Here is a 25,185-nt window from a genome sequence, read left to right as displayed (position 1 = left end):
CCTGGGCACACAGGGCAAAGGATGCCTGCCGCTGGGTGCTGGGGACTGGAGGTGCCACTGAAGCTGAAGCACGGGTGGATGAGAGCCAATGCCCGAGCCTACACATGCATCTCAAATGGAAGGCCAGGCCATTGGCACCAGAGCCTAGAGCTCTGGACTCACTCTGTGTCTGATGTGAAGGAGAGTCACCAAAAGGAGACTGTCAGCACTGCTCTGGTGGCTCAGCCCCATGCACGTCCATGAAGGAAATACCCCTTCAGCTAGTGGGAGTGACTTGCTTGCCCGGGACCCTGGGACAACCTCTCAGACACGAGTCCTGGAGTTCCTGGGGCACCTGGTGGGCTGCGTGTGCATGACAGAGGGTTGGAGAGTGTCCAGAGGGCAGCAACAGGGCGCATGTGGGTACTGGTCAGGTGTAGGCCTCTGCCTGAGAGCACTGCTATGGCCACAGAGTTTTCCTTGGTGTTTGTGGAACATGCCAGGCTTACTTCCTCCTCAGGGCCTTTGCACTCGCTGCCCTGTCCCCTGGAACTCACCACTCTGGCGGGGTCCATTACTAGACTCTGGATGCCGCAGAGAAGCCCAGTATGCCTGTTCCAGGGGAGAGGCAGCCAACACACACCCAGCAAGTGTCTAGTGATCAGTGAAGAATGAACTAGCCAGAGGGTGCCAAGAACGGCCTGGGGTGCATGCCATTTTATGTGTTTAAGCTTTTTATTTTAAAATAGCTTTAGACATAGAGCAAAGTTGCAGAAACAGCATAGAGATTTCCTGTGTGCCCTTCCCCCAAGCTTCGCTATGTTAATGTGTCTGTGACCTGGAACGATGATTGAAACCAGGAGGTTCACCTTGAACAATGTTGTGTCATCACTTAGAAACCAGACTGCGTCTGAATTTCACCTATTGTCCGACTCCTGTCCCTTTTGTGGTTTGGGATCCCATGCAGAATCCCATGTGGCATTCAGTTGTTGTGTCTCTGAGGTGTTCTCCTGACTGAGATAGTTCCTCAGTCTCTCATTCCTGGCCCCAGCTCTTTTGAAGAGGACTGGTCAGTTATTTTGTAGAATGGGCCTGCGTCTGGGCTTGGCTGGTGTTTCCTCAGGTTAGACTGAGTTATGCGTTTGGGGCATCAATATCACGGAAGAGTTGTTGGCTCCACATCGTGCCACACGATGTCGAATTGTCTTGCTGCTGGAGACAATAATCCTCATCACTTTCAGAACTCCCTCTGCTGCCCTTATCTGTGGGGTTCTCCTCTGTAAACTTACTGGTTTTTCCTTTCGAATTCATAAATATCTTGTGAGGAGGTACTTGGAGATTATGCAAGCATTCTGTTTCTCGTCGTATTTTCACCCACTGATTTTAGCACCCGTGGGTGATTCTTATCTGCGACGATCCTTACTGTGGTATTTACCTTTGTGATTTTCTGTCTCCATCATTTCTTCTACATTTATTAATTGCATTCCACTGTGAGGAAGAACTGCTGTTCCTCCCCATTTATTTATTATTCAGTTATTTATTTATTTTTACATCTTTATTGGAGTATAATTGCTTTACAATGCTGTGTTAGTTTCTGCTTTATAACAAAGTGAATCAGTTATACATATACATATGTTCCCATATCTCTTCTCTCTTGCGTCTCCCTCCCACCCTCCCTACCCCACCCCTCTAGATGGTCACAAAGCACCGAGCTGATATCCCTGTGCTATGCGGCTGCTTCCCACTAGCTATCTACCTTACGTTTGGTAGTGTATATATGTTCATACCTCTCTCTCGCTTTGTCACAGCTCACCCTTCCCCCTCCCCATATCCTCAAGTCCGTTCTCCAGTAGGTCTGTGTCTTTATTCATGTCTTACCCCTAGGTTCTTCATGACATTTTTTTTTCTTAAATTCCATATATATGTGTTAGCATACGGGATTTGTCTTTCTGACTTACTTCACTCTGTATGACAGACTCTAGGTCTATCCACCTCATTACAAATAGCTCAATTTCGTTTCTTTTTATGGCTGAGTAATATTCCATTGTATATATGTGCCACATCTTCTTTATCCATTCATCCGATGATGGGCACTTAGGTTGTTTCCATCTCCGGGCTATTGTAAATAGAGCTGCAATGAACATTTTGGTACATGACTCTTTTTGAATTATGGTTTTCTCAGGGTATATGCCCAGTAGTGGGATTGCTGGGTCATATGGTAGTTCTATTTGTAGTTTTTTAAGGAACCCCCATACTGTTCTCCAAAGTGGCTGTACCAATTCACATTCCCACCAGCAGTGCAAGAGTGTTCCCTTTTCTCCACACCCTCTCCAGCAGTTATTGTTTCTAGATTTTTTGATGATGGCCATTCTGACTGGTGTGAGATGATATCTCATTGTAGTTTTCATTTGCATTTCTCTAATGATTAATGATGTTGAGCATTCTTTCATGTGCTTGTTGGCAGTCTGTATATCTTCTTTGGAGAAATGTCTATTTAGGTCTTCTGCCCATTTTTGGATTGGGTTGTTTGTTTTTTGGACATTGAGCTACATGAGCTGCTTGTAAATTTTGGTTATTAATCCTTTGTCAGTTGCTTCATTTGCAAATATTTTCTCCCATTCTGAGGATTGTCTTTTGGTCTTGTTTATGGTTTCCTTTGCTGTGCAAAAGCTTTGCAGTTTCATTAGGTCCCATTTGTTTATTTTTGTTTTTATTTCCATTTCTCTAGGATGTGGGTCAAAAAGCATCTTGCTGTGATTTATGTCATAGACTGTTCTGCCTATGTTTTCCTCTAAGAGTTTGATAGTTTCTGGCCTTACATTTTGGTCTTTAATCCATTTTGAGCTTATTTTTGTGTATGGTGTTAGGGGGTGATCTAATCTCATACTTCTACATGTACCTGTCCAGTTTTCCCAGCACCACTTATTGAAGAGGCTGTCCTTTCTCCACTGTACATTCCTGCCTCCTTTATCAAAGATAAGGTGACCATATGTGCGTGGGTTTATCTCTGGGCTTTCTATCCTGCTCCATTGATCTATATTTCTGTTTTTGTGCCAATACCATACTGTCTTGATTACTGTAGCTTTGTAGTATAGTCTGAAGTCAGGGAGCCTGATTCCTCCAGCTCTGTTTTTCATTCTCAAGATTGCTTTGGCTATTCGGGGTCTTTTGTGTTTCCATACACATTGTGAAAATTTTTTGTTCTACTTCTGTGAAAAATGCCAGTGGTAGTTTGATAGGGATTGCATTGAATCTGTAGATTGCTTTGGGTAGTAGAGTCACTCTCACAATGTGGATTCTTCCAATCCAAGAACATGGTATATCTCTCCATCTATTTCTATCATTCTTAGTTTCTTTCATCAGTGTCTTATAATTTTCTGCATACAGGTCTTTTGTCTCCTTAGGTAGGTTTATTCCTAGATATTTTATTCTTTTTGTTTCAATGGTAAATGGGAGTGTTTTCTTGATTTCACTTTCAGATTTTTCATCATTAGTGTATGGGAATTCCAGAGATTTCTGTGCATTAATTTTGTATCCTGCTACTTTACCAAATTCATTGATTAGCTCTCGTAGTTTTCTGGTAGCATCTTTAGGATTCTCTATGTATAGTATCATGTCATCTGCAAACAGTGACAGCTTTACTTCTTCTTTTCCGATTTGGATTTCTTTTATTTCCTTTTCTTCTCTGATTGCTGTGGCTAAAACTTCCAAAACTATGTTGAATAAGAGTGGTGAGAGTGGGCAACCTTGTCTTGCTCCTGATCTTAGTGGAAATGCTTTCAGTTTTTCACCATTGAGGACGATGTTGGCTGTGGGTTTGTCATATATGGCCTTTATTATGTTGAGGAAAGTTCCCTCTATGCCTACTTTCTGGAGGGTTTTTATCATAAATGGGTGTTGAATTTTGTCAAAAGCTTTCTCTGCATCTATTGAGATGATCATATGGTTTTTCTCCTTCAATTTGTTAATATGGTGTATCACATTGATTGATTTGCATATATTGAAGAATCCTTGTATTCCTGGAATAAACCCCGCTTGATCATGGTGTTTGATCCTTTTAATGTGCTGTTGGATTCAGTTTGCTAGTATTTTGTTGAGGATTTTGGCATCTATGTTCATCAGTGATATTGGCCTGTAGTTTTCTTTCTTTGTGACATCCTTGTCTGGTTTTGGTATCAGGGTGATGGTGGCCTCGTAGAGTGAGTTTGGGAGTGTTCCTCTCTCTGCTATATTTTGGAAGAGATTGAGAAGGATAAGTATTAGCTCTTCTCTAAATGTTTGATAGAATTTGCCTGTGAAGCCATCTGGTCCTGGGTTTTGTTTGTTGGGAGATTTTTAATCACAGTTTGAATTTCAGTGCTTGTGATTGGTCTGTTCATATTTTCTATTTCTTCCTGATTCAGTCTTGACAGGTTGTGCATTTCTAAGAATTTGTCCATTTCTTCCAGGTTGTCCATTTTATTGGCATAGAGTTGCTTGTAGTAATCTCTCCTGATCTTTTGTATTTCTTCAGTGTCAGTTGTTACTTCTCCTTTTTCATTTCTAATTCTATTGATTTGAGTCTTCTCCCTTTTTTCTTGATTTGTCTGGCTAATGGTTTATCAATTTTGTTTATCTTCTCAAAGAACCAGCTTTTAGTTCTATTGATCTTTGCTATCCTTTCCTTCATTTCTTTTTCATTTATTTCTGATCTGAACTTTATGATTTCTTTCCTCCTGCTAACTCTGGGGTTTTTTGTTCTTCTTTCTCTAATTGCTTTAGGTGCAAGGTTAGGTTGTTTATTTGAGATATTTCCTGTATCTTAAGGTAGAATTGTATTGCTATAAACTTCCCTCTTAGAACTGCTTTTGCTGCATCCCATAGGTTTTGGGTCATTGTGTCTCCATTGTTATTTGTTTCTAGGTATTTTTTATTTCCTCTTTGATTTCTCAAGTGATCACTTCGTTATTAAGTAGTGTATTGTTTAACCTCCATGTGTTTGTATTTTTTACAGATCTTCTCCTGTAATTAATATCTAGTCTCATAGCATTGTGGTCGGAAAAGATACTTGATACAATTTCAATTTTCTTAAATTTACCAAGGCTTGATTTGTGACCCAAGATATGATCTATCCTGGAGAATGTTCCATGAGCACTTGAGAAAAATGTGTATTCTGTTGTTTTTGGATGGAATGTCCTATAAGTATCAATTAAGTACATCTTTTTTAATGTATCATTTAAAGCTTGTGTTTCCTTATTTATTTTCATTTTGGATGATCTGTCCATTGGTGAAAGTGGGGTGGTAAAGTCCCCTACTATGAATGTGTTACTGTCGATTTACCCTTTTATGGCTGTTAGTGTTTGCTCTGTGTATTGAGGTGCTCCTATTTTAGGTGCATAAATATTTACAATTGTTATATCTTCTTCTTGGATCGATCCCTTGATCATTATGTAGTGTCCTTCTTTGTCTCTTCTAACAGTTTTTATTTTAAAGTCTATTATGTCTGATATGAGAATTTCTACTCCAGCTTTCTTTTGGTTTCCATTTGCATGGAATATCTTTTTCCATTCCCTCACTTTCAGTCTGTATGTATCTCTAGGTCTGAAGTGTGTCTCTTGTAGACAGCATATATATGGGTGTTGTTTTTGTATCCATTCAGCCAGTCTGTGTCTTTTGGTGGCAGCATTTAATCCATTTACATTTAAGGTAACTATCGATATGTATGTTCCTATTCCCATTTTCTTAATTGTTTTGTGTTTGTTATTGTAGGTCTTTTCCTTCTCTTGTGTTTCTTGCCTAGAGAAGAATCTTTAGCATTTGTTGTATAGCTGGTTTGGTGGTGCTGAACTCTCTCAGCTTTTCCTTGTCTGTAAAGGTTTTAATTTGTCCATCAAATCTGAATGAAATCCTTGCTGGGCAGAGTAATCGTGGTTGTGGGTTTTCTCCTTCATCACTTTAAATATGTCCTGCCAGTCCCTTCTGGCTTGCAGAGTTTCTGCTGAAAGATCAGCTGTTAACCTTATGGGGATTCCCTTGTGTGTTATTTGTTGTTTTTCCCTTGCTGCTTTTAATATGTTTTCTTTGTATTTAATTTTTGACAGTTTGATTAATATGTGTCTTGGCATGTTTCTCCTTGGATTTATCCTGTATGAGACTCTGTGCTTCCTGGACTTGATTAACTATTTCCTTTCCCATACTAGGGAAGTTTTCGACTATAATCTCTTCAAATATTTTCTCAGTCCCTTTCTTTCTCTCTTCTTCTTCTGGAACCCCTATAATTTGAACGTTGGTGCGTTTAATGTTGTCCCAGAAGTCTCTGAGACTGTCCTCAGTTCTTTTCATTCTTTTTTCTTTTTTCTGCTCTGCAGTAGTTATTTCCACTATTTTATCTTCCAGGTCACTTATCCGTTCTTCTGCCTCAGTTTTTCTGCTACTGATCCCTTCTAGAGTATTTTTAATTTCATTTATTGTGTTGTTCATCGTTGCTTGTTTCATCTTTAGTTCTTCTAGGTCCTTTTTAAATGTTTCTTGGATTTTCTCTATTCTGTTTCCAAGATTTTGGATCATCTTTACTATCATTATTCTGAATTCTTTTTCAGGTAGACTGCCTATTTCCTCTTCATTTATTAGGTCTGGTGGGTTTTTATCTTGCTCCTTCATCTGCTGTGTGTTTTTCTGTCTTCTCATTTTGCTTATCTTACTGTGTTTGAGGTCTCCTTTTTGCAGGCTGCAGGTTCGTAGTTCCCGTTGTTTTTGGTATGTGTCCCCGGTGGCTAAAGTTGGTTCAGTGGGTTGTGTAGGCTTCCTGGTGGAGGGGACTAGTGCCTGTGTTCTGGTGCATGAGGCTGGATCTTGTCTTTCTGGTGGGCAGGTCCACGTCTGGTCATGTGTTTTTGGGTGTCTGTGGCCTTATTATGATTTTACGTAGCCTCTTTGCTAATGGGTGGGGTTGTGTTCCTGTCTTGCTAGTTGTTTAGCATAGGGTGTCCAGCACTGTAGCTTGCTGGTCGTTGAGTGAAGCTGGGTGCTGGTGTTGAGTTGGAGATCTCTGGGAGATTTTCGCTGTTTGATATTACGTGGAGTTGGGAGGTCTCTTGTGGACTAGTGTCCTGAAGTTGGCTCTCCTACCTCAGAGGCACAGCACTGATTCCTGTGTGCAGCACCAAGAGCCCATCATCCACAAGACTCAGAATAAAAGGGAGAAAAAGTAGAAAGAAAGAAAGAAAGAAAGAGGATAAAAGAAAAGAAAATAAAGTAAGGTAAAATAAAATAATTAAAATTGAAAAATAATTATTAAGAAAATTTTTTTTAAAAAAGTAAAACAACAACAACAAAAAACGGACAGATAGAACCCTAGGACAAATGGTGAAAGCAAAGCTATGCAGACAAAATCACACACAGAAGCATCCACATACACACTCACAAAAAGAGGAAAAGGAGAAAAAATAAGAAATCATGCTCTCAAAGTCCACCTCCTCAATTTGTGATGATTCGTTGTCTATTCATGTATTCCACAGATGCAGAGTACATCAAGTTGATTGTAAAGATTTAATCCACTGCTCCTGAGGCTGCTGGGAGAGATTTCCCTTTCTCTTCTTTGTTCGCACAGCTCCCGGGTTTCAGCTTTGGATTTGGCCCCGCCTCTGCATGTAGGTCGCTGGAGGGCTTCTGTTCTTCGCTCAGACAGGATGGGGTTAAAGGAGCAGCTGATTCGGGGTCTCTGGCTCACTCAGGCCAGGGGGAGGGAGGGGTACGGAGTTCGGGGCAAGCCTGCGGCGGCAGAGGCCAGCGTGACATTGCACTGGCCTGAGGCGCGCCATGTGTTCTCCCGGGGAAGTTGTCCCTGGATCCCGGGACCCTGGCAGTGGCGGGCTGCACAGGCTCCCCGGAAGGGAGGTGTGGAGAGTGACCTGTGCTTGCACACAGGCTTCTTGGTGGCGGCAGCAGCAGCCTTAGCATCTCATGCCCGTCTCTGGGGTCCGCGCTGATAGCCGCGGCTCGCGCCCGTCTCTGGAGCTCCTTTAAGCAGCGCTCTTAATCCCCTCTCCTCGCGCACCAGGAAACAAAGAGGGAAGAAAAAGTCTCTTGCTGCTTTGGCAGGTCTAGACTTTTCCGCGGACTCCCTGCCGGCTAGCCGTGTTGCACTAGCCCCCTTCAGGCTGTGTTCACGCCGCCAACCCCAGTCCTCTCCCTGCGCTCGGACCGAAGCCCGAGCCTCAGCTCCCAGCCCCGCCTGCCCTGGCGGGTGAGCAGACAAGCCTCTCAGGCTGGTGAGTGCTGGTTGGTACCAATTCTCTGTGCGGGAATCTCTCCGCTTTGCCCTCCGCACCCCTGTTGCTGTGCTCTCCTCCACGGCTCCGAAGCTCCCCCACTCCGCCACCCGCAGTCTCCGCCTGCGAAGGGGCTTCTAGTGTGTGGAAACCTTTCCTCCTTCACGGCTCCCTCCCACTGGTGCAGGTCCCATCCCTATTCTTTTGTCTCTGTTTATTCTTTTTTCTTTTGCCCTACACAGGTACGTGGGGCGTTTCTTGCCTTTTGGGAGGTCTGAGGTCTTCTGCCAGCGTTCAGTAGGTGTTCTGTAGGAGTTGTTCCACGTGTAGATGTATTTCTGATGTATCTGTGGGGAGGAAGGTGATCTCCATGTCTTACTCTTCTGCCATCTTGCCCCTCTCTCCACTGATTTAATTTTATATGATTCTTTTTGAGGATATAGGCTTGGTGAACCTGCTACTGTTGGAGGGTCTCCTGCAGAGGCGGGGGGAAGCTATGGCTCACCAAGGGACAAGGACACTGGCAGCAGAAGTTCTGGGAAGTACTCCTTGGCTTAGGCCTGCCAGATCGTGCCATGAGCCGCACCAAAAAGCCAGTTATTTATTTATACCAGTATGGACTTGTGGATATGTATTTTATTCTATGGGTTATAACCTGTTACTATTATTATTTGTTATTTTGTTAAAGTTATCCCAGATTTGGCAAATGAGAGCACCTTCAATTTGGATCCTCTATCCTTTTGACGTGCTTGGGTATGATTTAAAAAGTTGTTTTTTCATTATGGTAAAATACACTTAACCAAAGCTTTACCATCTTAAACCATTTTTAAGAGCACAGCTCAGTGGTGTTAAATACATTCATATTTTTGTGCACCTATTACCATCATCCATCCCTGTAACTCTTTTCATCTTGTGAAACCAAAACTCTATACCCATTAAGCAATAACTCCCCACTTCCCCGTTCCTCCCATCCCCTAGCAACCACTGTTCTGCTTTCTGTCTCTAGGATATCAGTGAATTCATACAGTATCTGTATTTTTGTGATTGTCTGGTCTCACTTAGCCTAATGTCTTCAAGGTCCATCAAGGTTGTAGCATGTGTCAGAATCTCCTTTTTTTTTTTTTTCCGGTACACGGGCCTCTCACTGCTGTGGTCTCTCCCGTTGCGGAGCACAGGCTCCGGGCGCACAGGCTCAGCAGCCATGGCTCACGGGCCCAGCCGCTCAATGGCATGTGGGATCTTCCTGGACCAGGGCATGAACCCACGTCCTCTGCATCAGCAGGCGGACTCTCAACCACTGTGCCACCAGGGAAGCCCTCCTTTCTTTTTAAAGCTGAATAATATTCCATTGTATGTGTATGCCACATTTTGCTATCCATTCATACGTTGAGGGACACTTGGGTTGCTTACCCATTTTAGCTATTGTGAATAATGTTGCTGTGAACATGGGTGCACAAATATCTCTTTGAGACCCTGCTTTCAGTTCTTTTGGGTACATACTCAGAAGTGGAATTTCTGAGTCATACAGTAGTTCTATTTTTAATTTTGAGGAACCGCCATACTGTTTCCCACAGTGGCTGCATCATTTCACGTGGGGTGGTGAGACAAGCTGTCTTTGAAGACGGAGCATTGTTGTGAGTAGAGCCGTGAAGGAGGGGAGGCACTCTCAGGGCTGTGAGAGATGGCTGGAGCAGCAGTCTCCTCTTAGGGTTGGCCTGGGGTACATGTGGTCTGTACCTGCTTGGAGCTGCCATCAGCTCTCCTGCTGGCTTCCAGTGGAGACCCCAAGAGCCAGGCTGGGCGCTGCCGGTGGGCAGGCTGTGTTGCCGTGTGTGTGTGCCATGCCATGCCATGCCCGGGTTTCCATGGGTGAATTTGGAGTAGGGAGGGGGCCAGACATCTGTCTGATGTCACCTTTTATACTCTGGGACTCTACCACTGTCTCCCAGTGCAACACATGGGGGTCCCCTGTTGGGAGCAGGAGCCTATGGGGCACTTGATTCCATGTGGGAACGTCCCCTGAATTCCCCGCGGCATCCAGTGACAGTGGGCCCACTGAGCCTGCCTTTATTTTGGATGTAGTGCCTTTGGTCATTGTTGGCCCTGCTGCTCAGGCCCCATGTCTAGGCAGTGATGACTCACAGAAGGGCCCAGGGGCATATGGGCTGCCATCCTGGCTCTGGAATTAATAAACATCTCAAGGTCACTGGTGCTGGGACCCATTCCCTAACCCAAGACCTCAATGCTTGACGAGGGAGGATGCAGCGTAGGCAGAATCTGAGGGCCTGTGGAGTAGCCTGGCCACAGCCCAGAGAACCTGGCCCTTATAGCCCTGTCTTTCCCCATAAATAAACCAGACAAGATCCTTCATCAGATGGTGTGGCCTGATTTTTGTTTTGGGAAATCTGGACAAGAAGGGACAGTGGAAAGCCTTGGGCCCTGGCAGGGCTGCCCACCCAGGAGAAGCAGCTGGACAGGCTGACAGAGGACGGTTGGCGGTCAGCCTGCCCCGGATACCACCGCAAGCCCTAGAGATCCGAGCAGGAAAAGAAGCCGGATTCCAAAGAAACCAAAGTCAGGCAGGGCGCCAGGTTCTCTGTGAGCGTGAGGCCTGAGGTGCCCGGAGAGGGGCTGGTTGCCCAGAGACCCAGGGAGGCGATGGCCTGTGGTGAACACGGAAAGCCAGGCTCCTCTGCCCGGAAAACTTCACGACCTGGGTGCCCAGCAGGTGTGGGCCCATAGGACACCCCCCAACCTCACCCTTGTGACATTGCCTTCTACCTTTGGGGAAACTGAGGCTCAGGAGGAGGAAGGCTGAGCCAGCACCGCACACTGAAGCACAGGGACTTGCTTTGGGGTCTGAGTGGTAGCCTGCGCTTTCCCTGCCAGGGTTTTTGTGTCTCTGAGGGACACATCCGTTGGGCAGTGCATCTTCCCCTTGCTGCTCTGAGCAAGACCTAGTGTCCCTGCTTCCTGCTGTGGCCCTGGCTGCTCCCACCCTGCCCCCACCCCAACCAGATCTGTGTTAAGGGGATTCTGGGTTGAGGCTGTAGGCTTCCCATGGAGTCTAGCTGCCCCACAGCAACCTGGGTAGCAGCCCGGCCCACCAAACCAACTTTCGTCCATCAGCCAGGCCACTGGACCATTGGTGAGCCCGTGTCTCCCCTCTGGCCGAGTGGATCCTCCTGGAGCAGCATCCCACGTGGAAAGGAGGAGGACACTGCCTCCTGGGCCCCTGGAACTGAGGGCTTCCTTTCTAGAAGGGGCGTTGCATCTTCAGATGTTCTGCCCATCTAGAGTTACATCCCCATGTCTTCCACAGCTGGGTGGGCTCAGCCTTGGGAGCCCATAAAATTCTGGGGTACTGTGGACATGTGGGGAGCCCCTTGCCAGGAGCCTTAGCTCCTCTCTGCAAGAGTGGAGGACTGATGCCAGCCTGGAGCTGCCCCAAGTGGGGCTCTGGAGCAAGGCTCCCTCTGGTTCCCAGAAAGGGAGTTGGGTTGGAAGGCAGGGTCCTCACATGTGCTTATCTGTCTGTGCAGCATTCCCATCCCCTTGGGCCTGCGCTCACTGCTCTGTCTCATGGGAGTGAGAATGTCCACTCTAGAAGGAGGGAGTGTCAGGAGTCCCATGAGGCCAGCCTTGGGTGTGCTCCAACTTGCCTGAATGCTGGCCCACTTGGGTGTGACTCAGGGGTTGACCCTCCTTTCTGCTGCCCAGAGTCACTCTCTGAGCAGCAGACCTGCCCAGCTCTGTCATTCTGGGCCCAGGGACCACCTGGCACCCCTGCCAGCAGCCAGCTCTGAATCTGGGCAGCATTGGTGCATGGAGGCTGTTCTGGGCTAAATTGTGTCCCCTCAACCCCCATTCAAATGTTGAGGTCCTAACCCCTGGTACCTCAGAATGTGACTCCCAAACAGGAGATAAGTTCTTTCCAGGTGTTAACTAAGTTACATTGAGGTCATGTGGGTGGGGCCCTAATCCAATGTGACTTCCTTTTTAAGAGGAAATTTGGACACAGACAAACATAGAGGGGTGACCATGTGAGGACACAAGGAGAAGATGGCCCCCTAAAAGCCAAGGAGAGAGGCCTCAGAAGAAACCAGCCCTGCTGATAACCCTCCTGATATCTTGATCTCTGACTTCCAGCCTCCACGACTGTGAGAAGATAAATTTCTGCTGTTGAAGCCACCCAGACTGCAGTATTTTGTTGAGGCAGCCTGAGCAGACTAAGGCAGAGGTAATGGAGGAGGTGCTGGCCCTGGCATCTTGTGGGAGGATGTGTGTCAAAAGCTTTTTCCTGGAGCATCGGAGCTGGCAGGTGTGGAGTGAGCCAGTTTGAATGCCAAGGGGTAGTCCTGGGGTTGCCAGGCACGTGAGCCTTGTGGGCTTTGCTTGCCAGCATGAGTCTCCAGGAGGTCCAGGATGACTGAGTGAAAGTGTGTGCAGAGTCTGGGGCTTCATGGGTACAGGTGGTTGGTGACACCTTCGCCCAGGGCCCCTGCCACCAGTAACATTGCTTATGGGGATATTAGCCCCTTCATAGCAGTCGTCAGCACCTCAAATAACACACATCTAGGGAAAAAGCAGACATCGGTGCTGTTAGGCAAGTGCCCCAGCTCCCCAGCCCCCGACCAGACCCTGACTGGACCAGGCTGGGGGTGGTGGTGGGGCTCAGACATGCTGGTCCCAGCCAAGTCGGAGGATGGGAGGAAGGGCAGGGTATGCATGGCCTCCAAGGAGGCAGGGAGGCCTGCTGGGACAGCAGTGCAAATGTGTTGGGTTCTAGCTGGTGGTGTGTGTGTTATGCAGGCTGGGATGCCCTAGGGTTGGGTGCCAGCTCAGGGGAGTGTTTGTTGACAGACCTTGACATTGATCAAGGAACTTGGACCTTATCCTGTTAGCTCACTTCCAGCTTGAGTCTCAAGGCCACAGTCTGCTGGGGCCCAGCTGGTGAGATATGAGAAAGAAAAATTCCACTTTTTGATATTTTGGCAAATGTTCCTACAGCAAGAGTCGTTTTTCTTCTCCAGTGGCGAGCTCCCTGTTATTTATGTGAATGTTAATTTGTGACTGGGGACATTCCCCGACACGGTCTTCATGCTGAGCAAGACCTGGGGAATGTCAGCCAGAGCATCTGGCAGGGATGGGTGTCAGGTCTTGTGATGGATGGGCAGGCCTGCTGTGGTCCTGGGGTCTGCGCCTGACCTGCTGACCCCTGTCTCTTGGCCAGGCTGGGAGACCAGCTCCTGGAGGCCCTCCCCGGCACTGGTGTGGACTCTCACAGACTGGACAGGCCAGCTCCCGTGGGAGCCATCCTGGTGCTGCCTGATTTAGTGAGAACACTGACTGGCCAGGCCCTACTTTGGTCTCTGTGAAGGGTTCTTGTCAGCATCTTGTTTATCCTATTTTTTTCTCCCTTATCTTTCTCTCCCTGCCCCTTTCCCCCTTCCCTGCTCCTTTCTTTAAACAAATTGTCTGTTTTGATGTGTGCCTTTTGTTAAAAAATCCAAAAAAACAAAAAACCGTGAAAACTACAGAAAATACTAATAAAAAAGCAAAACTCACTCCAAACCTTGACACTGTTAACTCTTTGTTATATGTGTGTCCAGACAACTCTCATTTCATCTTACTAATAATGATGATGTCGGGCTAGTTTATTATGCAGTGTGCCAGGTGCTTTATCTGGTTTAACCCTCAAACCAACTGTGCAATTACTTCTATTATCCTTGTTGTACCCTGGCAACACTGAAGCTCAGAGTCCACAGTTAGCCAGTGCTGAAGACAGCATTTGAATCAAAGCCGAGTGACTTGGTGGACTTGCCCTGCATTGTTAGGCTGTGCTGGCATTAGGCACGGAGACACAGATGACTTTACATAAGTGCATCATAATACTGGAGATGGGCCTGCCTTCCTTAGTCAACAATATGACATGGATATATTTGTTCCTTAAGTGGTGAAAAGCCTCACCTGTAAAACTCTTTTGGCCTGGCCTTTTTTGTCGTTTTTTTGGCAAGTCATAGAGATTTTTGGAAGTAATCTGACCATTTACATTTATTATTATAACAGATATATTTATTGTTACTTTTGTCAACTTACTTATTTTTTTTGTTTTTATGCTTTTTTTGCTGTTTTTCTATTTGCTGTATGATCTGTTCTCCATCTTCAGTTATTCAGAAGGAATATATTAATTTTTCTAATTGTGACTTTTTTAGTATTCTTAAACTTATGGCTATCAACTTTAGCCGCTTGTCAGTAACTATTGATCCTTCTATGGAAATTTAAGAAATTAATGCAGTTAACTACTTCTTCTACCTCCTCTACCCTTTTCTTTCATTTTTGCTGACTTGTTTGACAATTTTTGCCCCACGTTATTAAAGTCAAATTATGAATTATTTTTACATTGCATAGATTTCCTTTCCAGAATATATGGTAAATGACTTCTGGTTTGTAACCATAATTATCACAGCAGAATGGATGAAGAGGTCAATTCTGGTATTTTAACCTGTGATTTCCCTATTTGTGGGGACTAGATTTTAGATTTTTAATTCAAGTCTGGGCTGCATTAAGTGGCAGGTGAGGAATGATGGAGAGAGATGTAAAGTGGAGCTGAGGTGGATGCTATTGAGAGGATTCTCTCTAGCAGTAGAGGTGAGTACAGTGCCTCTATACACCACAGCTTCCTAAGGCTCTGATTTGCTCAAGGTCACATATCTGGTTAGTCTGCAGAATTAAGGTTCCCATCCCAATCTCTTGGTTTCTAATGCAGTGTTCTCTCTAGGCAAGCATTCCTCGAGGGTTAGCATAAGAGGTGAATTAATGTGACACCAAACATGAGGTTAAAAAACATTGTATTCTGTCACAATCCCAGTTGGCTTCTTGTCAGGAATTGACAAGCTAAAATTCATATGAAGATACAAGAAACCCAAAATAGTCAAAATAATGTTGAGAAAGAAGAATGAGGTTAGAGAACTCACTTTCTGATTTCAAAACTTACTACAAAGTTACAGTAGTCAAGACTGTGTGGTACTGGCAGAATGATAAACATATAGATCAATGAAATAGAACTGAGAATCCAGAAATAACTTCACATTGATTTTTGACAAGAGTGCCAAGACATCAGTGGAGGAAAGAATAGTCTTTTCAACAAATGGTGCTGGGACAACTGGATATCCACAAGCAAAAGAATGAAGTTGGATCCCTACCTCATACCATAGAAAGATTAACTCAAAATGGATCATAGATCTAAATATAAGATCTAAAACTATAAAACTCTTAAAAAATGTAGGAGTAAATCTTTATTATTTTGGTTTAGGCAAAGCCTTAGATATGACAGCAAGAGCACACAAATGATAAAAGAAAAAATAGATAAGGTGGACTTTATGAATGTCCTTTATAACTTCAAAGAACACCACCAAGAAAGTCAAAAGATAACCTACAGAATGATAGAAAATATTTGCACATTGTATATCTAATAGGGAATTGTATCTAGAATATATAAAGAACTCTCACAATTCAAAAAGGAAATTAATCCAATTAAAAGATGAGCAGTGAGTCTAAATAGTCATTTTTCCAAAGAAGAGAAACACATGGCCAATAAGCGCATGAAAAGATGCCCAGCATCCTTAGTTATCAGGAAAATTTTAATCCAAACCGCAATGGGATATCACTCCATACACATGGGGATGGCTAGGAGAAAAAAGGTAGATAATAACAGCTGTTGGTGAGGACGTGGAGAAATTGGAACACTGCTGGTGGGAATGTAAAATGGTGCAGCACGTTTGGGAAGCAGTCTGGCACAGAGTTACCATATAACCCAACAATTCCATTCCTAGATCTGTGCTCAAGAAAAATGAAAACATATGTCCACACAAAAACTTGTGCTTACATGTTCAAAGTGGCATTATTCATAAAAGCCAAAAAGTGGAAACAACCCAAATGTCCGTCAACCAGCGAATGGGTAAATAAAATGTGGTATATCTGTAAAATGGAGTATTATTGGACAATAAAAGTGAATTTAAGTACTGACCTTATTTGGAATCTTGAAAACATTTTACTAGGTGAATGAAACCAGTGACAAAAGGTCACATACTATATGATTCAATTTATATGAAGTGTCCAGAATAAGGAAATCCATAGAGTAAGAAAGTAGATTAGCGGTTGCAGGGGCTAGTGCGTGGCAGCAGGGTCGGTGGGGGTATTGGGAGAAAATGGGGAGGGACCGTAGATGTGTACGGGGTTTCTTTTTGGGGTGTTTTGAAAATATTCTAGAATCGATTGTGGTGATAGTTGAATTGTACAGTGTAAGTGAATGAATTGTATGATATGTGAATTATAGCCCAGTAAAGCTGTTATATATTTTAAAAAGCATGAGTTTCATAGTGAGAAAATTATTCCCTTTTTAACTCTATTTTAAGCTTTCTGATTGAGTCAAGGATAGTCTCAGTTTGATACTAACAGATCTTTAATGCCTCTGTAATTGTTTATAAGGGGAGAGATCAGGATTCAGGCTCAGAGTCTTAGCAGTTAGGAATATCGAGCTAGAATTTAACAAAGTTGAGTAAGGCAAAAACTGCAATGGTGGTGAAGAGAATGCTGGGGTTTGGTGCCCTCCCTGCTGGATCTGCTGGGGGCCAGTGTTGGGAGGGCAAGGCTATGTTCCCGAGACTGTTCCTGCCCCGCTGGGAAATCTGAGCAGTAGTTTAACTTCTTTGAACCTTAGAGTCCTCTGGAAATGAAATGTTTTGCCTTAAAGAATTTTAGGGGGGTTTGAATTCACACTGTATTTGAAGGCTCCTGTAGAACACCTGGCTTACAGTGGGGACTGAAGCCCAGGGGTCACACAGGTGGCACCACGCCCCTAATTTGCAGGTCATCTGGCTCCGCTCCTCACTTTGCAGTTAAGGGGGCTGCAGAGGGAACAGGGCTGGCCCAAGACCAGGATTTGGAGCCAGGTCTCCTGGCTCTGCATCCAGTGATTGCTCCCTGTGGCCATCTCTCCCTCCACCTTGCCCTTCAAAGTGGGGTCTGGCCTTCCTTAGCACCCGGCTGAGCACAGGGCTTAATGGTTTTGAGCCTCAGAAACTGACTCTGGCCATCTTAAGGCCAAAGAGGGACTTTCTGGAGCAAAGGATCCAGAGGTCCTGAAACCAGTTCCAAGAAAGGGCATGACCTGTCAAGTGAACTTGTCGGGGCTCTGTGGCGCTCAGGGATGACTCTGTTTGTGGTCACTCAGCTCAGTAGAACCCTGCAAGGCCCAGTTCCAGCCATAGCTTCCCCTCTGAACTGGGAGGACAGGCTGTGGCCTACACACCAGGAGGAGGAATGGCTTTCCAAGAGGAAGGAGGGGTGTGGATGGCACATGGCGAGGCCCCGTGGATCCACCAAATGAGGCAGAGAGCAGGGGAGGCAAGGGCATCCATAGACAGACCGCTCCAGAAGGTGATGTTCTGGAAGGGTTAGAACAGTAGCTGACAGAGACACAGGGGAGAAGACAAATGACTCCATGGAATTGCTGTCACTTGCTAGTGGCCAGTTCCCCCCAAGAGATGGCTGGTGCTACTTTTGGAAAAGTGGAAAAATCAATATGCAAAACATCTGCTGTGATGCTGAACTGTGAAGGAGCCCTTAGTAGCTAGGATGGAGGGACGTAAATCCAATGGGATTTGGTTCTAATTCCTATGAGGGGTCAGCGGTTGGGGTCCAGTCCCCTCCCCATCAAGCTTCCAGGGTTGCCCTTGTCTTCCCCAGGGAGCTGGGAGGGGAAAGAGTGCCCAAGCAGGCTGGGTGAGATGCCCTGGAAGTGGCAGACCCCGTTTTGGCAGTATCACCACTACACCATCATCAGACCAGGCCTCGCCATGTGGCCTCTCTCCCTGCAGGGGAGGCTGGTGCCCAACTGAATCTCATGGGTTCATTACCAAAAGGAAGAATGGAAGAAAGGATACAGTTCTCTTGGAGCTAAAATATCTCCAGGAGTAGGAATCTTACCAGATGCCAGCATTTTGGGGGAATTCCTGTGGCAAGAGAGTGTGTGTGTGTGTTTGTGTGTGTGTGCACATGCATGTGTATCAGAGCAAGGTTGAGTCTGGGGCGAATGTGAGCTGATGCAGATGCATGCTGTCTTGTCCTCTATCAAAATCTAGATCCTTCTGTTTTTGGAGCAACTTCTTTTTTTCTCTCTATTCTTGATTGTCACTTCTGCAACCTTGACAGACACCTGACAGTCTTGGTGCCGGAGGTTGCAAGAATGACAAGGCTGAGTGACAGACCTGGTCACCATCACACACACGCAGGTGCCTGCCACATGCTGCAGCCTGTGGCTTCCACTGAAGGAGCCAGTGGGGATGGCAAACTGGGCACCTCACACATAGGACCAGGATGCACACTTGCTTGCCTGTGAGACCCCAACACTGAGAGTGTCAGTATCTCTAGTGCTTTAAAATTCAAAGTAACAGAGGATATCTGTCAAGCCTCTTGATTCTGATAAATGTTTAACTTTTAGTTTCCATTTCTAGTGACTACTTCATCAAAATCCAAACAGCAGGGAATTCCCTGGTGGTCCAGTGGTGAGGACTTGGTGCTTTCACTGCCAGGGCCCAGGTTCAACCCCTGGTCAGGGAACTAAGATGCCACAATCCGTGTGGTGCAGCTTAAAAAAAAAAAAAAAAAGTAAAAAACCAAACAACAAAGGAACAGGGCACAGAGGAAGGAGGAGGTAGGGCAGGCATCTTATAATTCACCAAGATCTGAGAACTAGTGATTTGATTTGATGACCAAAGAACTGCCAGATTCCAGGCCTCTGTGGAGCCACCTGAGGTTCGAGAATAGAGTCCTCCCATGAGCCTCCCTCCTGGCCACGTTAGGCTGACAGTCACAGAGTTCAAGAGCAGAGTGGATTTCAGGTGAGAGCCAGGGTCTGGGTGTCAGCCCCTCCATGGAACACCAGTCTGGACAGACACGGGCAGGCTCCTGATTGAATGCCCTTCATCTCAGTGTGCTTCAGAGACTTCTTTAATATTTACCAAGTGGGGAGAAGAAACTGATTCTTATTAATAAAAATTACATGTAAAACCAGATATACTTACCACTGGCAGCAGGAAAATCAAAGTCCTGGAAAAAACTCAGCAAAACATAGCCCACGTTCTGTACCTTGTCCTCTTGTCAATTTTCTTTTGCAGTTTTTCAGACAGATTATTCCTGGCATGCATACTAAAATGCTTGAAAATCAGGCAATAAAAGGAACCCTGCTTTCTTTGTGGAGGGCCCCTCACCAGGCAGTACTCTGGCCAATGGCCTTGAGGGGTGATCAGCCGCTGGGCTCAGGTGGTCATCCATTGCTCCTGGGATGGTCAGTGCTGGTCTTGAGGTGGCCTCAGGGTGACCGAATGCTGGTCTGGGGTGGTCATCCACTGGTCTCGAGTGGTGACCTTCTGCTCTTGGGGCAGGTGCCATCCATGTTCATCAATGTGACCCCCAGTTATGTTCCACAGTACCTGTCAGAGACGGGCTGTTGCTGGTGAGGGGTACAACTTCTCCATGAGAGAACCGTCAATTTGAAGTCTCTGGTTGCACGAGGAAACCTGAGTAAACTGGTGCCATACTTCCGATTTATCTCAGGGCACTTCATTGCCCTTCAGATGGGCCCTTGGGAGGTTCCCTGCCAGGCATCTTGACCAACTTGGGCCCTGGCTTCCTGACAACAGCAAGGTAGAGGTCAGCATCAAAGAGATCCAGTGCCCGTTCGTCAGCCCAGCAGCCTTTCATCATAAGGCCGGTCAAGGAGAAGAACCCGACTCCTGTGTACGGGGAGACTCCAAATTGTCCTGGGGTCTCTCAGGCCAGAGAGGACTGCTCCTCACCAGATTGGCTTCTGGGTCATTGTCACGCTGGGTCCCTCCAGAACAACCCCAGGATGCTGGGCCTGTGGCATAGATGGCTCTAAGCCTGGGGTACAAGTGTCCCTCCAGAAGAGGGGGCTGCCCTGCTGGACCCTGATGCCCCAGTGCCCTGCCTTAATTGTCAGGATAGGCCTGGTCTCCACCCAGGAGATACTCATTCCATTTGGGGCAGGCCTTCCCGCCCCTCAGTCTCAGTTTTCTCCTTTGGAAAGCAAGCAGGTGGATGACATCACTTGGGTTGCAGAGTACTTCTTACGTGTGCCCTGGTTCTGAGTGCCTCCCAGGCTGCATATGCTCCTGCAGCAACCACATGAGGGGAGGGAGAACCGCCCCCCTTTACAGGCGAGTAATTGGAGGCCCAGGAGCTTTGGCACCTGGGCCGAGGCAACCTGGCCAGACAGAAATGGTGCCGGGAACTCAGAACACCAGACTCCCAAACCGTTCACCTGCTGCCACCCTGCCACATGTCCTTGAATGGGTTCCATTAATTAGAGGGGTTTGAGACACCAGTCTTCCCCCAAACCACAAACATGGGAAATGTCAATGGCTGCGTAGAGAAATGTTTGCTATTGTAAACACTTTTTTTTTTAACATCTTTATTGGGGTATAATTGCTTTACAATGGTGTGTTAGTTTCTGCTTTATAACAAAGTGAATCAGTTATACATATACATATGTTCCCATATCTCTTGCATCTCCCTCCCTCCCACCCTCCCTATCCCACCCCTTCAGGTGGTCACAAAGCACCGAGCTGATATCCCTGTGCTATGCGGCTGCTTCCCACTAGCTATCTACCTTACGTTTGTTAGTGTATATATGTCCATGCCTAACCATGTGCCAGTAGAAGGGGATGGCCCACAGTATACTCACCCTGCCATCTGTCTCTCTCTCAGAGAACACGTCCTGCAGTTTTGGGGTCATTTATTTACTCATCTTGCAAACATTTGCTCACCCTCTCCAGGCCTGGAAGGGCCCTGGGACCCAGGGATGAATCAGAGTGTGGGGGCTTGCAGGGTTCCCATGGGTCCTTCCTCTCCTGTATCTTCCCACAGTCTGGTGACCTTGGTGTCCCAATCTTGGCCCTCATCGCTCTGGCTCCTGCCCTTCCTCTTTGTCCTGGACCCCTTCCACAGAAGTCCAAGATGCCTTAAACCTGTGTCCCCAGGGGTCTGCAGCTCTTGCGCCTCATTCTGTGCTGTTCAGTGAATGGCCACCCACTTCATCCCACTACCCACTGGGACCATGTATTAATTTCCTGCAGCTGTTGGAAATTACTGAAAACAACAGAAACTTTCTCTCTCACAGGTCTGGAGGCCAAAGTAGTTGCTGGCAGGGCTGTATTCCCTCTGGATGCTCAAGGGGAGAACCCTAAAGGGGACCTCTGGCCACTGCCAGCTAAGCAGATGGACAACAGGAAATGCCAGCCTTTCTGATGTTTTGAGAGAATCTGGAAATCTGCTCATTTACGTGGAACCCTCTGATTCTTAAGTCGGAGCAACTAATTCAAGCTTTTAAAACCCCCTGAGTGAAATCACTAAGTTGATGTGTTAGGGGACCCCAGCCTCCATCCCCCAACAAAGATGATTAATTAAACAGCTATCCATGAACAAAAACAACTCTAGGAGAGCTCAGGAGTCCACTTAAGAAACTTCAGTAACACAGTGGAACAAAAAACTTGAGAATAACTACACAAGAAGAGAGGGAAGACAGCTTCATTCTTCCTGCATCATCCTGTCATCCCCAGCAAGAAAGAGTTTCCCTCACTGGGAAAGGGAGAGTGGGGTGAGTGACCAGTTTCCCTAGCCTCTTTGGGCACCGCACAAAGGACCCACTTTGGTTTCACCCCACCCAGAGACCAGCAAAGGTGAGATGAATAGAAACAGCTAGGAACAAGGAAGAAGGACAGGGGCTCCCACCAGCCATGTAGTGGGAGCGACCATGGTTCTTTGTGGCCTGCTCTGCAGAGGACCCCAGCAGCTTTCACTACTGAAGAAACCAATGGCCAGCACAGCTGCTGCAAACCTCCTGCAGATTTTAGAGCTGAGGTTTTGCTCTACAGGTTTTTGCATTCATAGACACCAGGCACCTGAGCCCTCTTGCTTCCTCCATCCCCACCCCGTCCTCAACAAGGATCTGCACGGGCAACTGGCCCAGGCCTCTGCAGCTGCATAAGTGCAAAACGCCAGACTAGACCACTATGGTTGACCCCTACCACTGTGCATACACTCAGGACTAGCCTCCAGCTGTGCACATGTGTGCCATCAACCTGATTCCCATCACCAGCCTCCACTGCCATGTGTGCCCCCATGGTGAGACCCTGCAGCCCTAAGAGTGCACATCAACAGCCAGGGCTCAGGTAGCTGCTAGTGTGCCCACAGTTGACACTTGTCCTTCCTGCTGGCCCTGACCCTTGTCATGAGTGTGTCTGCAACTGGACACTGCTACTACCCAGGCACCTGCAGCTGGCCCCTGAAGCTGTGTATGTGCATACCACTGGTTCTAGCCACCACCACTGCATAACTTGGTCCCTAGCTGCTGGACCTGGAGGCCCCACTGAAGACCTCGAGAGTCCTTGCAGCCATTGTGGACTCCCTGCAGCAGTTGTCACCAAGGACCACACAACTGTTGATGTCATGGATCTAGCAGCCTGAGCCAATGAGACATCACCTCTCCTCTGGACCCAAAGCCACCATACTCCCCACACTTGGTGCTCTGCATCACTAGATCCAGTGTGCCCCCCACCCCACTGCAGGTGAAGGTCTTTCTTACTGAAGTCAGTCCATAAAATCTGGAAATGTGCAGAAAGCTATGCAAGGCACAGAGATTTTGAAGAATTGGGGAAACATCACATCATCAAAGGAACACAGTAAATTTCCAGCAACTGACCCACAAAAAATGAGATACATGAATTGCCTGACAAAAAAATCAAAATTATTGTTCTAAAGATGCTCAGAAAGCTACAGGATAACACAGATAAACAATTTAATGAAATCAGGAAAACAATACAAGAACAAAATGAAAATTTCAACAAAGAAATATAAAACATAAAAAGAACCAAACAAAATTTTGGAGCTGAAGAATTCAATGGCTGAAAAATTCAATAGAGAGAATCAACACCAGCTGGACCAAGCAGAAGAGAAAATCAGTGAACTAGAAGACAGATCATTTGAAATTATCTAATCAGTGGAGCAGGAAGAAAAAAGAATTAAAAGGAATGAGGAAACCTATGGGGCTCATTAAGAGAAACAATCTATGCATTATTGAAGCCCAAGAAGGAAAATAGGGGGAGAAAGTGGCAGAGGGTTTATTTAAAGAAACAGTAGCTGAGAACTTCCCAAACCTTGGAGAGAGATTTAGACATCTAAGTTCATGAAGCTACTAGGTCACCCCAAAATGATCTTCTCCAAGACACATTATAATAAACTATCTAAAAGCAAAGACAAAGAGATCATTTTAAAAGCAGCAAGAGAAAAAATTTCTGTCATACAAGAGAATCCCAATAAGGCCATGAGTGGATTTCTCAGCAGAAACCTTGCAGGCCAGGAGAGAGTAGAATGATATATTCAAAGTGCTGAAAGGAAAAACTACCAACAAAGAATGCTTTACTTGGCAAAGTGTCTTTCAGAAATGAAGGCAAGATAAAGACTTTCCCACACAAACAAAAAGAGAGCTCATTACTACTAGATCTACCTTATGAGATATGCTGAAAGGAGTTCTTTAAGCTGAAGCAAAATGACACTAATTAGTAATATGAAAACACGTGAATATATATAACACACTGGTAAAGGTAGGTATATAGTCAACTTCAGAATACTCTAATTCTGTAATATGGTGGTGTGTTAACTACTTAACTCTAGTATACAGGTTAAAGAACCAAAGTATTACAAATAGCTATAGCTACGATGATTTGTTAATGGATACACAATATAAAAATATGTAAATTGTAATGTCAAAAACATAAAATGTGGAGGTGAGGAATAAAAGTTCAGGGTTTTTGCATGCAGTTGAAATTAAATTGTTATTAACTTAAAATAAACTTATATCTCTAAGATGTTTCAAGTAAGCCTCAGAGTAACCAAAAACCTTTATACACACAAGATAAAAATACACACAAGATACAGAGAAGGGAATCAAAGTACACCACTACAGAAAGTCATCAATTCACAAAGGAAGACAGCAAGAGAGGAAGAAAGGAATTTTAAAAAGTCCAAAAATAATTAACAAGATGGCTTTGGTAAGTCCTTACTTATCAATAATTACTTTAAATGTAAGTGGGTTAAATTCTCCAATCAAAAGATATAGAGTGGCTGAATAGATTAAAACAAACAAACAAACAAAACAAAACAAAAAACCAAGACCCAACTATATGCTGCCAACAAGAGATTCACTTCAGCTTTAAGGACACACATAAGCTCAAAGTGAAGGGCTGGAAAAAAATATTCCATGCAAAGGGAAACCAAAAGAGAGCAGGGGTAAGCTATACTTACATAAGACAAAACAGACTAAGTCAAAAAACTGTAACGAGAAACAAAGTAGGTCATTATATAATGATAAAGTGGTAATTCATCATGAGAATATAACAATTGTAAATACATATGCACCCAACATCAAAGCACCTAAATATATTAATCAAATAATAATAGATCTGAAAGGAGAAACAGACAACAATACAATAACAGTAGGAGACTTCAGTGCCCCACTTTCAGCAATGGATAGATCATCCAGACAGAAAATCAATAAGAAAACATCGGACTTGAGCTATACTGTAGGCCACATGGACCTAACAGATATTTAACAGAACATTCCACCCAACAGTAGCAGGATACACATTTTTCTCAAGCCTGCATGCAACAATTTCCAGGATAGGTCATATATTATTAGGTCAAAAAACGAGTCTTAGCAAATTTAAAAGACTGAAATCATACCAAGTAACTATTCTGACTACAATGGTATGAAACTAGAAATCAGTAACAGGAGGAAAACTGGAAAATTCACAATACATAGAAATTAATACACTCCTGAACAACCACTGGGTCAAAGAAGAAATCAAAAGGGAAT

At 45.3% G+C, this 25,185-nt stretch overlaps 1 protein-coding gene across 3 annotated transcripts in view; it reads left to right on the top strand.

Annotated features, from left to right (window-relative positions):
- Positions 1–25,185, top strand: part of ADAMTS2 (ADAM metallopeptidase with thrombospondin type 1 motif 2) — a 247,008-nt gene that overhangs the window by 53,566 nt on the left and 168,257 nt on the right. Inside the window, exon 1 of one of the 3 annotated variants that reach the window (XM_049708447.1) lies at positions 12,386–12,468. The exons of 1 other annotated variant lie outside the window; for it this stretch is intronic. The gene's annotated coding sequence lies outside the window, so the exon portion shown is untranslated. Of the gene's footprint in view, positions 1–12,385; positions 12,469–21,418; positions 23,915–25,185 lie in introns of those variants that run through there. One more of the 3 variants, XM_049708446.1, reaches the window with a different exon arrangement.

Source organism: Orcinus orca, chromosome 3 (assembly GCF_937001465.1).
Source record: "Orcinus orca chromosome 3, mOrcOrc1.1, whole genome shotgun sequence".
Taxonomy (NCBI): domain Eukaryota; kingdom Metazoa; phylum Chordata; class Mammalia; order Artiodactyla; family Delphinidae; genus Orcinus; species Orcinus orca.
This window is presented reverse-complemented; position numbering and strand designations above follow the sequence as displayed.